Here is a 13274-nt window from a genome sequence, read left to right on the forward strand (position 1 = left end):
GGACCATCTGCGGATTCCTCATCAGAACATACGATTAGAGGAATTCCAGCAGAGGTTTCAACATTGAGGGGTCGAGGGTCGAATAGCGCCTTACCTGGCCGCCTGGCGCTAAGGATCTCGTGGCCTAGCGGGTAGACCTCCACGAACCGATCCGCCGTTTGTTCTAGGATGGGCAACTCGTTCTCGTCTAGAGCGCGAGTACCCATCCGAGCGGGACCGTCAGCCTCCCGCGGGTACATGAGCGACTGCAAGTCGTTCCCCTCTGAAATAAACAGGAAAGAAGTTAGAAGAAATTCTAAATTAACAAAAGGAAACAGAGCATACCGTAAGGAACAGAGTTCGAATCGTATTCAAGGACGATTGAGATCTTTTGCGCATCCGCATCCTTCCACACCCGGCTCATCCCCAACATCACCATCCCGGACTCCGCAAACCGGTAAACCGGAGATTGGACTCGGGATATCTTCGAAAACCATTCCGCCTCCTGATAGTTGGAGGCGTGAAGGCTGGGAAATGCTTGCCCATTCTTGAATTTCATGGCAAGGGGGATGGCGCGAGCGGAAATGTAGAAGAACTCCCGCTTCCACGAGCGAAGACTGCGCTCGGTTGCGCAAATCTTCAAACCCTTAATCCGGGTTATCAGGGTATACCACCCCTGGATGCACCTCCAAGTATAGAAGGTCATCAGGCGGTCGACATATGGCTCAATGCCTAGAATCCGGCACACCCACTAGTAGTGGCGAATCTTCGCAATCGCCATCGGGTGCACCTCGGTCAGGTGCACACCGTGCCTCTCCAGGACACAGTAAACAAACTTTGTCAATGGGAACCTAAGATTCCCATAGACAAAGAATGCAGTATAAACCCCGATCTTGCCTCTGGGGGCATCATACACCGTCTGGTGGGGTTCAGGAAACTCAGGCTCGAGAGACTCGAGCATGAACTTCCTAACAATGTACTGATACAGATCGACAGGCAGAGCACACTGGCACTCGCCAGCAGTACTCTTGTCATCGGCTGTAGATTCGAGATCACGTGAAGACATCTTGCAGATGAAAGAAGAAAACGATTTCAAGGGAATGCTCGACTGAAAAGATGAGTATTCGCCGGAAATCGTTTTGAAGATGAAGAGAAGAGTGAAAGTGTGGATTACAAAGAACCCTCTCCCCCTTTATATACTAATCGCAATTAATGCGATGAATTTAATGCGGAAGAGAGAGAAATCGAAGGTGCAATGAAACTATGACACGTGGCAAAAAGCAAGCTGGCAACAGCTGTTGAAAGGACGCGTACCATTAATTTCGCGGCCAAGCGCCCGAAAAATCGCGCCCACGCGCCTGAAAAAGCGTCTGGAATGACCATGTACTGTCACGTCACCATAACTTCCTGCACGTCCTGACACAGTCAGAAGAAACCGTCGCACGACGTTTCAGAGGTTTGGACTGTTCTTATCCTTTCACCAACTCTTCGAATTTCAAAAAAAATCAAAAAGATTCAAAAGTAAGCGGGAAAAGACCCCTTACCTTGGCAACCAAGTAACCAAAAGACGGGTGCGGGTACAGTGTAAAGGCAAAACCCTTCACATACCTAGCACCCGCAGGGAATTGAAGCCAAGAATACCTCGGCAACCAAGTAACTATAAGACGGGTGCGGGTACAGTGTTAAGGCAAAACCCTTCACATACCTAGCACCCGCAGGGAATTGACGCCAGGAATACCTTGGAAGTAAAGTAACCGTAAGACGAGCGCGGGTACAGTGTTAAGGCAAAACCCTTCACATACCTAGCACTCCGCAGGGAATTGAAACCAAGAAGGATCTTCTGGGCAATGCTTGCAGAAACGGAAATAACATCCCCGCATAGCGGGAACGTCGAGAACTACATTGTTTGAAGCTCCAGGATGGAATTGGTGGTTTTAACATAATTGATCACTATGTTCAAAACTACCAAAACCTCATGGAGAATCCACACAAGTGGGACTCAACGCTCCTGACTTGCGAGGAGGTTACAGACCTACCCGCATCATACCCAAAGATCAAGCAGGAAAGTCGGGAATTTCTGCAAGTGACAAGGACTTCCGCGGGAAGAATCCCCATGGAAAACCTTAAAACTAAACCCTTTTCAAAACCCTTTGCTTAAGTCCAAAAGTTCACCTCACTTTATTAAACATTCATGAGAAGAACATTGGACTGGGGGGACTTGAAGAGGTAGGTCCCAGCAGAGCCCAGTTGGACCCGCAAGACTCACCTTGAAGAGGGACGTCTGCTCAGAAACCAACTGGATCCGCAGGACCCACCATGCTCAGAGACGTGACGTCCTTACGCGCAGTACGCAAGCTGTTCCCGCAGGAAATGCCTCCCAATGGTGAAGGACTCTGCCTGTTCCCGCAGCTGCGGATACAAACCATCAGGGAAGGCCACCCGCGCAGCAAGGCTACACGCACAAGGCACTTAGCTCTCAATCACTCAGTGTCACCTGAAGGAATGAGCAAAGCCGGGAACAATCCCGCACAAAGGCGGGAGGGGGAATACTCCCGCCCAAAAGCCAGTCCGTACGATACGGGAAGATCTTCTGTACTGTACCTGACGAGGTATGGGCAAAAGATCTGACTAAAGATACGACAGCTTATTGACAACAGTATGGCGAGCAGCATGCTCCTGTACTGTATGTCACTATTAGCCGCAGCCTACTCACCAACTCCTGTCATACCACGTGCATAGCCGGCAGTTGGTGGAAAAGGAATAGTACACAGCAGGCCTGGTCACTGTCAGCCGCTGCCTACCCACCAACTAACAGCAGGGCACGTGCGTAGGCCACAGTTGGTGGAACAGGAATACTATTCAGCCGGCCACACCTCCTTGGAAACCTACCTTCGGCTATAAATACCCCAAATGGTATGATCATCTCATCTTATCACATTATCATCATATTATACCTGATATCTGCTCTAGCAATCTCTTAATATACATTTATATTTAAAGAGCAATCTAGTCTGATTCTCACGCCGGAGGGTGGTCACAAGGAGGAACCCCCCCCCCCTTCTCAGTGACAAGCTCACGGTGTCTGTTTTGCAGGTTATCAGAATAACCATCTTTACCGGGTCTAACCCCTCGTGGGAAACATCTATCTAACTCCCAGGTTACCCGTAATCTGCCCGGGGTCCGGTTGGTGTTTCTTCAGTTTCCTAATCTGTTTTGAAGAGGATAGTGCTTTGGGAATTTAACAATCACTATGATTGAACTCCCCATATCCCCAAATCAACGGTATTAATGAATACGCCATGTGTGTAACTTAATGCTGTTTAGAGATATTTTTCGTCACATCATGATTACCTTTTTTAGTAAAAAAAACTTGTATAATGGATAATATCCATTTAATAATTACCACTTCAAAACATATGTGGCTTTATTATAGAAACGTCCGTGTCCTTATAACTCCCCATAATACCAAGGAGGATGGTGTATGGGGCTTTATCCGCTCTACAATGTCCCTATAATATCCCATCACGCATCTCCTTAAAAGATTGAAAATAACAAGTTGGTACTTGCTAGCTAGCTTTGCTTCTTTTGTCTCCAAAATAATATCTTTCAATCTAAGAATTGCACCGACTTTTTTCTATTTATTTTGGACCTCCTTCGATGGCAGCTTCACTTTTAATCCAATAGGCTTCTATCTAATTAATTTCAGCCCATAATATTTAACAACTTTATTTTCATTATCATGTATTGAGACTTCATTGAGTTCCTAGCCCAAATAAATATGTACTTGAGTTTAATAAACAAAAGAATATGTTATTTCGGTGACACCATCCACCTTTTCAAATAAATCTCAAGATTTTTCCTTTGTACGTTATACAAAACTATAAAAAAAAGTTTTAATCTAATATGTTTTATAATAATATCAATGTATTTAATAATAACTAATATGCATTTAATTATATAAATGCATATTAAAAGATGGATACAAATAGTTACATAAAATAAACCGGCTATATTGTTATTGAGTAAAATTACTCATTTAACTCGTTTTCACCTGAAATCTTTAAGATCCAAACATTAATTTATTAAGACTTAGAAATAATATTTAATAAAACTTAAGCTTATTAATTCGAAAATTGGTATGGTGAATGTTGGAGGGTTGATAGATTAACCAAGTTGTCAAATTAAATGTAACATGTCACTCATTCTCTTAAGATCGGATTAGAGTGGTTGGTTGGACAGAAAATCGGTTCACTGGGGTTATTTGAATCGTTAGTCGGATCGAATGTCAAATCCTATTAATTTTTCATATGTTATTTAATTATTTCCTTACCTTTCGAGTTTTATGTTTCATTCATTATGCTATTTTACTAAATTAAAATCCATTCCTAGGTTAGAAAGTCCTAATAAAGGGGAAAAAAAAAAGCAAAATTACATACCACGTATAAGGGTGTTCTTCGGGTTTGTTTTTTGGATTTCGGGTTTTTTGGGTTGGGTTCTTCGGGTTTCAAAGTTTTAAATCTTGACCGAAACCCAACTCGAATCTCTCACGGGTTTTTCGGGTTCGGTTAATCGGGTTTCGAGTATCCTAGAAATAAAACAAAAAAAATTTAGAAACTACAATACTAAAATTAAAACAACATATTATGCTTTACTCGTAAGCAAATAATAAAATAATGAACCAACATAACTTGATAAAACAATCCAAAAGCTAATATTAATATATACAAACCTTTTTTTAGACGGGAGCCTTAATTTTAGAGGGCCTCAAGCTAGGTTTTTGGTTGGGTTATATGGTCCATTGGTTCGTCTGGCCCTCATCTCTTGTCATATCATTTTCTTATGTTAACATCGCTGAACCTTAATTAATATTGAATCCTAAACAAATGGCATGGCACGTTTCATGACTCAAGGATGCTTGAAGTAATTTGTTTGTTTTTATTTTTATAGTTTTGTATCATTTGTATTTGGTTTTGTGGTACACTCTTTATGTTTTGTAAAAGCTCTTGATGCAAAATATCAAACTACTGCTACTACTAGAAGCTATGTGGCTGTGGCTACTACTGTTACTACTGCTACTTCCCGCGGCTACTACAACAATAAAGTTTGTTTATTTGGAGTTTTGTCACGTAAGTTTCAAATATTTCTCTTTTTACCCCTTAAATCTATTTACAACTTTGATTTATTAGTCTTTTGTCATAAAAGTTTCACATATCTAATTTTTAGTCTCTCAACCTTAATTTCATATATTTACGTTTTGGTTGCACAACTTTGGTAATGAAACTTTTGTCATAAAACTTTTACATAACAAATCGAACCAATATCAACCAACTTTCCAGTTCTCCCGCGTTTCCGTCACAACACTTAGTAGCCTTTGAACATGCTATGCATTAAATCCGCTTTGTTGCAATCACGGATAGATAATTATTGTCATTGTTATTATTATCATTGTTATCAATATATCAAATCAACTCCTAGCTTCCACACAATAAATCACATTGCCCCACCCATAATCAAAGAGAACCAATCACCACAGAAATAATTGATTTCATTTACTCTTATGCACATATATACAAATGATCTGATCATGTGAAAACGTTGCCTTTGATTTCACCACCCATCAGAAATTATTATATATATATTCCCATTTTCAAGATTGTTCTAGCTTATATATCAACTCATACACACTTGCTCTTTCATACCAATTACATGGATCAAAATAACAACAACAACAACAATAATAATAATAATAATAATAATAATAATAATAAGCTTCATGTAGCAATAATCTCTATCCCTGGAATGGGCCATTTACTACCCGTATTATTACTCGGTAATCGTCTAGCCACCCATCAACACCTCCACGTCACCATCCTCGCGGTCTCCACCCAAACATCACCCGTCGAATCACAACTCTTCAACTCCCACACTGACTCTACCCGCATCAACTTAATCAAAATCCCGTCACCAGACATCTCTAACCTACTCCAACCCGATGACACCGTGGACGTGGTCACACAACTCGCAATCATGATGCGGGAAGCGAGAACTAGCATTCGGTCGGCCATATCCGCTATGCGCCCGCGTCCACACGTTCTCGTCGCCGACTTATTCTCTAGTGAATCACTTCCTATAGCAAATGAGTTTCACATGCAAAAATATGTATATGTCCCTTGCAATGCACGTTTTGTGGCATTAACTATGTATTTACCTATTCTTGATAAAGAGGTCAAAGGTCAATACGTTGACCAGACCGAACCGCTTAAGATTCCCGGGTGTGTACCGGTTCAGGTTAAAGATGTGCCTGACCCGATGCTGGACCGGAACAACCGACAATATCATGAGTATGTTAAAATGGGAGTTAACTTCACAAGCTTAAGTGATGGGGTTTTGGTAAACACATGGAGGGATCTTGATCAGACAACTATCTACGCGTTAAAGTATGGCGAAGCCTTGCGAGCCGTTGTGAAGGTTCCGGTTTATGATATTGGACCGTTGGCTAGAGAGGCAGATCCGCCCGGTTTAGAGGGAAGTAATCGAGTGGCTTGACATGCAGCCGTTGGAATCCGTGCTTTTCGTATCATTTGGGAGTGGAGGGACGCCTTCGGCTAAGCAAATAACCGAGTTGGCTTGGGGTTTGGAGTTGAGCGGGCAAAGATTTGTGTGGGTGATACGTCCACCAGCTGGCAGTGTGAAGGACGGTACGTGCTTCACTGCAGGGTCGGGTCCAGATGGACCACCAGACTTCCTTCCAGAAAGTTTTCTGGACCGGACTCAGGACCGGGGTTTAATTGTCCCTTTATGGGCCCCACAAGTGAGAATATTGAACCACAAATCCGTTGGTGGGTTTTTGACACATTGTGGGTTGAATTCGGTATACGAGAGTATTAGAGGTGGGGTGCCTATGATTGCATGGCCGTTGTACTCAGAGCAGAGACTAAATGCTACCCTATTGACTAATGAGCTGGGGGTTGCAGTTAGGCCTGCGGTGTGTCCAGCCGAGAAAGAAGGGGAGAGAGATGAGATAGAGAAGATGGTTAGGAGTTTGATGGAAGGTGAAGAAGGAAAGAAGATGAGAAAGAGTGTGAAATTATTAAGGGAAAGTGGTAATCAAGCATTGATGATTAATGGTTCCATCATATAAATCAATGTGTGAGTTTATCACTCGTTGTCAATTGAAGATGATCTAGTAGTTTTCGATATTAATTATCTTGTGACGATTTAAATAATATCTTCTTGTAGAGTGTGTGTGTGTGTACTTTCTTTAATATTATCTTTGCTATTCACATGGTAGTGATTAATATTTATTATCTGCATGTCATTTTAAATGAAGTGATTATTTATGTTTCCTGCTTTCCTTATGCGAATTTAGATGTTTACATTAATGTTGTAGAAGTAAACTATTTCTTTCATAGGAGAATTACATATATATATATATATATATATATATATATATATATATATATATATATCTTGTTGTTATAAAACCTAATTAGGCTATGCTAGTGGAGGGGCTACAAATTGGGGCGTTTTGCGTTGTGTGGCGCCCGTCAGCAAGGGTGAAAATTTGTTTTTGGGGTGTAATGGTGTAGGGGCTACAATAGTAATATAATAATATATACATATATGTATACTAGTAGGAGCCCGCGCGATGCGGCGGAAACAATTTGCAACAAGTAGGTCGGGTCGGTTCCTGGTACGTTTTTTATAATAAACCGAAACATGGTTTGTACCCGCAAGCCACGTAGAACCAGTTCTCGGTACACCAAATCAGGTCTGGTACCAGGGTTTTTTTTTCCTAACTTTACATCGAATTATGAAAGTTCCTAAAGTCATATTGCGAATGAATATACCACCATCTGAAACTTGATTTAATATTTCTAAACATTGGACTCTCTACAACCACCTTTTGTATTCAACGTTAAAATGCTTTCATATACAATCAACAATATACTATAGCTTATTGAAACAAAGTATTACATTTATCAAGACAAGCAAAAGAGCAACAAAAATTCAGTAACCTTTCATATATTTGTCCCACATTTTAAAGTTAGTGAGTGAATAATTATGTATATATTATACGTATATAATGCAAGCACAATATATTAAACCCACAAACAACTTTGTAACATGAAACCTAATAGCCTCCTTATCCTAATTAGCATCAAAAGACCTTAAAACCACAAGAAGCTGTTCAGAAAAATGATCATGAAACTTACTGATATGGTCAAACAAACAAACAAAGAAACATAAGTCAATAAAGCATAACCGAACCGAATCAACATGTAAAACAGGCTAAAACATAACTGATCGATTGCCATTCTATGCTTAACCGACAGCTCGGTTATGTTTACGGTTTTCTCCTAACCGACCCATGCATAAAAACAAAGAACAAAGATAAATATATATCTCAGAATCAACAAATGTTGTCTTGCCTGCTGTTCATCTTTGACCCATTATATTGTTTGGCATTCTAATTGTATGGCTTGTTTTGACACGAACCAATGCAACACTTTTCTTAAAACAACCTGTCTTGACTCGAACCAATCCGATATCTCTTTTAAATGGCCCGTTTTTACCGAAACCAAGCCGGGCTAAACTGAATAACTGAACCAAACCAATACGCGAAACCAAATTGCCGAAACCGACTTAAACGAAATCAAACGGTTATTATTATCGATTAACCTAAAGTTCGATTACAGTTACGATTTTGGGTAAAATCCGCTACTTTTGTTTTCCACTCCTCTTCTGTTTAATAAAATAATCATAACAAGACTGGAGAAACAAATTAAAAGATTATTGACACTTACAATATAATCTACTCTAACCGAATATGTTATCTAACGTTCTTTTCACTGATTGCAAAATACCTGCAACCGAAAGAAATAAACTTTTTGTTAGATTAAAACAAATAAACTTTCATAACAAACTATTACAAGTTCAAATTTGTAACTTCATAGTCAGCCACCTTGGATGTAAGCATAATTCGGGTCAACTGAATAGAAAGATAGCCCAGTTAACTAAAAAACAAAACTAAAAAATTGTATTTAATAAATATATTGTTCATAAAGATCTTTTAAAATGAGAAGGCTGACCTCGTATTTCGAGTGGTTAACCCATCTTGATAGGGAGCATCTACAATAAAGATTTGATAAAAAAAACATGAAAAAATTATAAATATAAAAGTATATGTATATACACACGTGACACACCCTTCCGAGCCAGAGCCCAAAACACAGTAAACGTGCTGAGCCCGAGCCAGAGTCATAAAAGTACCTAGCAGCCTTTGATGACAGCGAGTATGGAACTTTCATTTCCACTGTATAAGTCTTGTACAAAGTCAAAGTCTACTGCTGATATTTAAATGAAATAAATCTTTGAAAATAATTAAGCACAAAGTAACAAAACAAAACTTGCATACGAAAAGAATTTAGTAATCCCTCAAACACAAAGCTTACTCATCTAAGGCCTTAAAAATAAATATATAAAATCAAAATACATTTAACCAGCCTTATTACTTTTTAAAATTAAAAAAAATTATCATGTTGACCCGTATGCAACAAATCCGTGACACACCTATACCTAAATTACCCCTGGATTAAAATCTGACCCGATCAACAACAAATTTAACCCGAATCAAATTTATGAAACATTAACAAAAACTATGTCTACCTGCTGTTATTGTTTCTGACCAGTTTCTAACAACCCGAAATTATCCCAAACAAAACTTTTTGCAAAATTTAATGCGGAAATATCGTATCCATTTATGCACTTTACAAACTTAGACAAAGACCAATATTGAACCTGACAAAAACATTGACATTTGACCCGAGTGAATTGTTGACACAAATTTGAACCGTAATCAGAATTTTCCAAATTACCCAATATGCCCCTGATTTGTTATGACCTTTAGATTCTGAATTTTTCAAATACATTTTTCTTTTAAACACTCCGGACTGACAAACAAATCAAATTTATGCATGTGCTGATCACTTAACATTCCGAAACTACGCGTACCTTTGTTAAAAAACATGTAAACTTTAAATCAAATGTATGCATCTGCTGATCACTTAACTCCCAAACAGTACTACGTGTACCTTTAGATCCAAGCACTTTTTTACCATTTTTTACATATTTAACATATGTTCAGTATTTAAACTTAATATGTTATAGTTAAAACTTGTTAAATATATTTGTTACATATTTTAATATATGTTTAATATTTAAACTTAATATGTAAACTAATTTAAAAAAATTACATATTTAAAAATTTATTAAAAAATGTAAACTTATAAAATCTTATCTACAAATTTGTTACACATTTTAACAAGATGTAAATTTATTTAAATACATAAAAATCTTATCGACCCGGGTTGAACTGAACCAAACCAAACCGATGCCTTTTTAAAAAGCCCATTTTGACCTGAACCAAACAGACACCTTTTTAAAATGACCCGTTTGAACCTGAACAAAACTGATATCAAATTAAAATGTCCCGTTTTGACCTGAACTAAAGAGACCTTTTTAAAATGGCAACTTTTGACACGAACCAAACTGATACTTTTTAAAGCAACTTGTTTGACCATAACCAAATCAATACCTTTTTAAAATGCTTACCTTTCACATGAAGCGAACTGATACCTTCTTAAAACGCCCCCTTTGACACGAACCAAACGAATACCACTAGCACAACTTATAAATCAAAAGAAGTGTGTGACGATGATGCACCATACTCTTATAAAGCATACTCTTCTGATTCTTCATCCTCGCGAAACCTCAACATAACCGCCGACGATTGTTTGTCAACGAAGATTCCATCACTGATTGTCATCGGTGATTCCGCTCCCAGTTGCGATTTCAAGCAATCTCTGGTAGGGTTGTTAATCAGGTCAACCGGTTTGGGTTTCGGATTAGTCAAGTTAAAAAAACAATAAAAAAACCTCACCCGCTATACGACTCTAATAAATTTCGGATTTTTTGGGTTCGGGTCGGATTTCAAATTTCATGATTAATTCAAAACTAGGTTAGGTATCCGTGTAGAACACGGGTTATAATAAATAAATTTATATAAATAATAACACAATGAAAAATATAAGAAAATATGTTCATCGTATATGAAGATAAAGACATAATATATGATAGAATAAATTACACAATACACAAATCTCTAGATATTTCTTTATATGTACGATATTTGTAATTTTATTTTGTAACTTTATCCTCCATATAGAAATTAGAAGTCTCAATTTGTTTTTTGTTTCAACTCTAAATAATGGAACACCTAACTAACCATGTGTTAGAATAGGGTGTCTCAAAAAACAAGCAAACCATCTAAAGTGATTGATATTAGATTTTATTAATATTCATTGCAAAACAAATATAAAGTGAAAATTTTCTTCTTTGAAATTTAAAATTAATTATTTTATCCAAATCAACGTGAAAATTCGTTACTTAATTATTAAAAGTTTAATATTAATAACTATTACAATATATATATATATATATAACAAAACAATATATTTATGTTGGTATTAACTTTTTTAACTCGGGAAATAGTTATGAAAAAAGAGAAAATAATAAAATATAAAAATTATTAATAAGGAAAAAAATATGAATTTAATATGAGAGAGATGTGAGAAAATTTTGTAAGAATCACTCACGTGTGATCGATATATGACATTAAGAAACCCGTGTAGAAGAATAAATTTATAAATTTATTTAAATAGTAACACAGTGTGAAATTAAAAAAAATATGTTCAAAACATATAAATATATAAAATATTGTAGAATAAATTACACACTGCACAATACGGGAATAAAAAATTGTTGAATATTTGTAAATCTCTAAATATTTTTTGTGTACAGTATTTGTAATTTTAACTTACATATCAAAATTAGTAGTTTAACATTTATTTTTTTCAACTTTAGATAATGAAACACATAAGTTACCATGCGTTAAAACATGTTGTCTTAAAAACACATAAGTTACCATTGGTCTTAGCTTTTATTAATATTAATTGCAAAACAAACATAAAGTGAAAATTAACTTGTTTGAGATTTGAAATTAATTATTTTATCTAAATAGATGTGAGAAATAGTTATTTATAAAAGCTTAATATTAATAACTAATACAATATATTTATATAAACTAAATAATATATTTATGTTGCTATTAAATTTTCTAACTCAAAACATAATTATTAAAAAGAGAAAATAATGGATTGAAAAGAAAAAAAATAAATATAAAACTATTAATAAGAAAGAGAAGTGTATTTAATAAGAGAGAGGGGTGAGAAAATTTTGCAAGAAACTATCTTGTGTGATGCCATGTGGCATTAAAAAACCTTTATTTATAATATAGTATAATTCGTCATCAAACATTCAAAATTTAAAGAGAGTGAGCTAAGACAAAATAAAATTAAAATTCACTAAAGAAATCAAATACCAGATATACCTCCTAAACAAGCTATAAACTACACCATTACGTTACGAATTTAGCTTTTTTAATTTAGTTACATGTTTTTTATTAATTTTTTAAATGATATCATGATCCGCAGTTAAAAAAATATTTTATGGATCAATATGATATTTTATTTGAAATGATCATTTGGGAATAAATATTTGAAAGTTAGAAAGTATAAGAACTATTTATAATTTTTTTATATATTAAAATAAACTCAAAATCCGGCCCTAGTTATAATTTAGGCTTGTCGGATTAATTCGATTAACCTATTAACAAATGTGAAAGGAGCCTTTAACGGCGCCAATTTTCATTTGAAAAGAGTGGCATCACCCCCATAAAGGCATAAAGTAGCCCATGGTAGTTTACGGTAAAACTGAGGTGACAATACAAGATTGGCCGGGTCCAGAATAATATAAAATGTGAAAGGAGCACCTCCTCCACCCTAAGGGTATTAGCCTATTAGGGCACAGTGTATGGAGGATAATGAAAAATTATGGAGAGGAGTGAGTATTTGACCAATGAGGGAGTGAGACCTCAAACTTGAGGGGTGTGAATGTAGATTTATTTGGAATATATGAAAAATAATGGATAAAGCTTTTATATTTCTTTTAAATATATATATCAATAATTTGTAAACACAAATATAATAAAAATGCATAAAATTCATTGATTTATAATACTAAAAACATTCAACAATTAAAAAAAATACCTAAAAGTACTATTTTAAATTCCAACTGCTTTTGATTTCCGTTGTCACTTATAGCTTGTCTTTGTCTTTAAGTTTAATATATCTCAACATATTATGCTACTTCGAATAGATTTGATGAGCAAAACG

General features: G+C 36.3%; 1 pseudogene; it reads left to right on the plus strand.

Annotated features, from left to right (window-relative positions):
• Window positions 1-5676: 5676 nt before the first annotated feature.
• Window positions 5677-7191, plus strand: LOC143570546 (anthocyanidin 3-O-glucosyltransferase 5-like; annotated as a pseudogene).
• Window positions 7192-13274: the final 6083 nt, after the last annotated feature.

Source organism: Bidens hawaiensis, unplaced genomic scaffold, assembly GCF_021521415.1.
Source record: "Bidens hawaiensis isolate Kalapana, Puna unplaced genomic scaffold, B.hawaiensis_p1.1 tig00025007_1, whole genome shotgun sequence".
NCBI lineage: Eukaryota > Viridiplantae > Streptophyta > Magnoliopsida > Asterales > Asteraceae > Bidens > Bidens hawaiensis.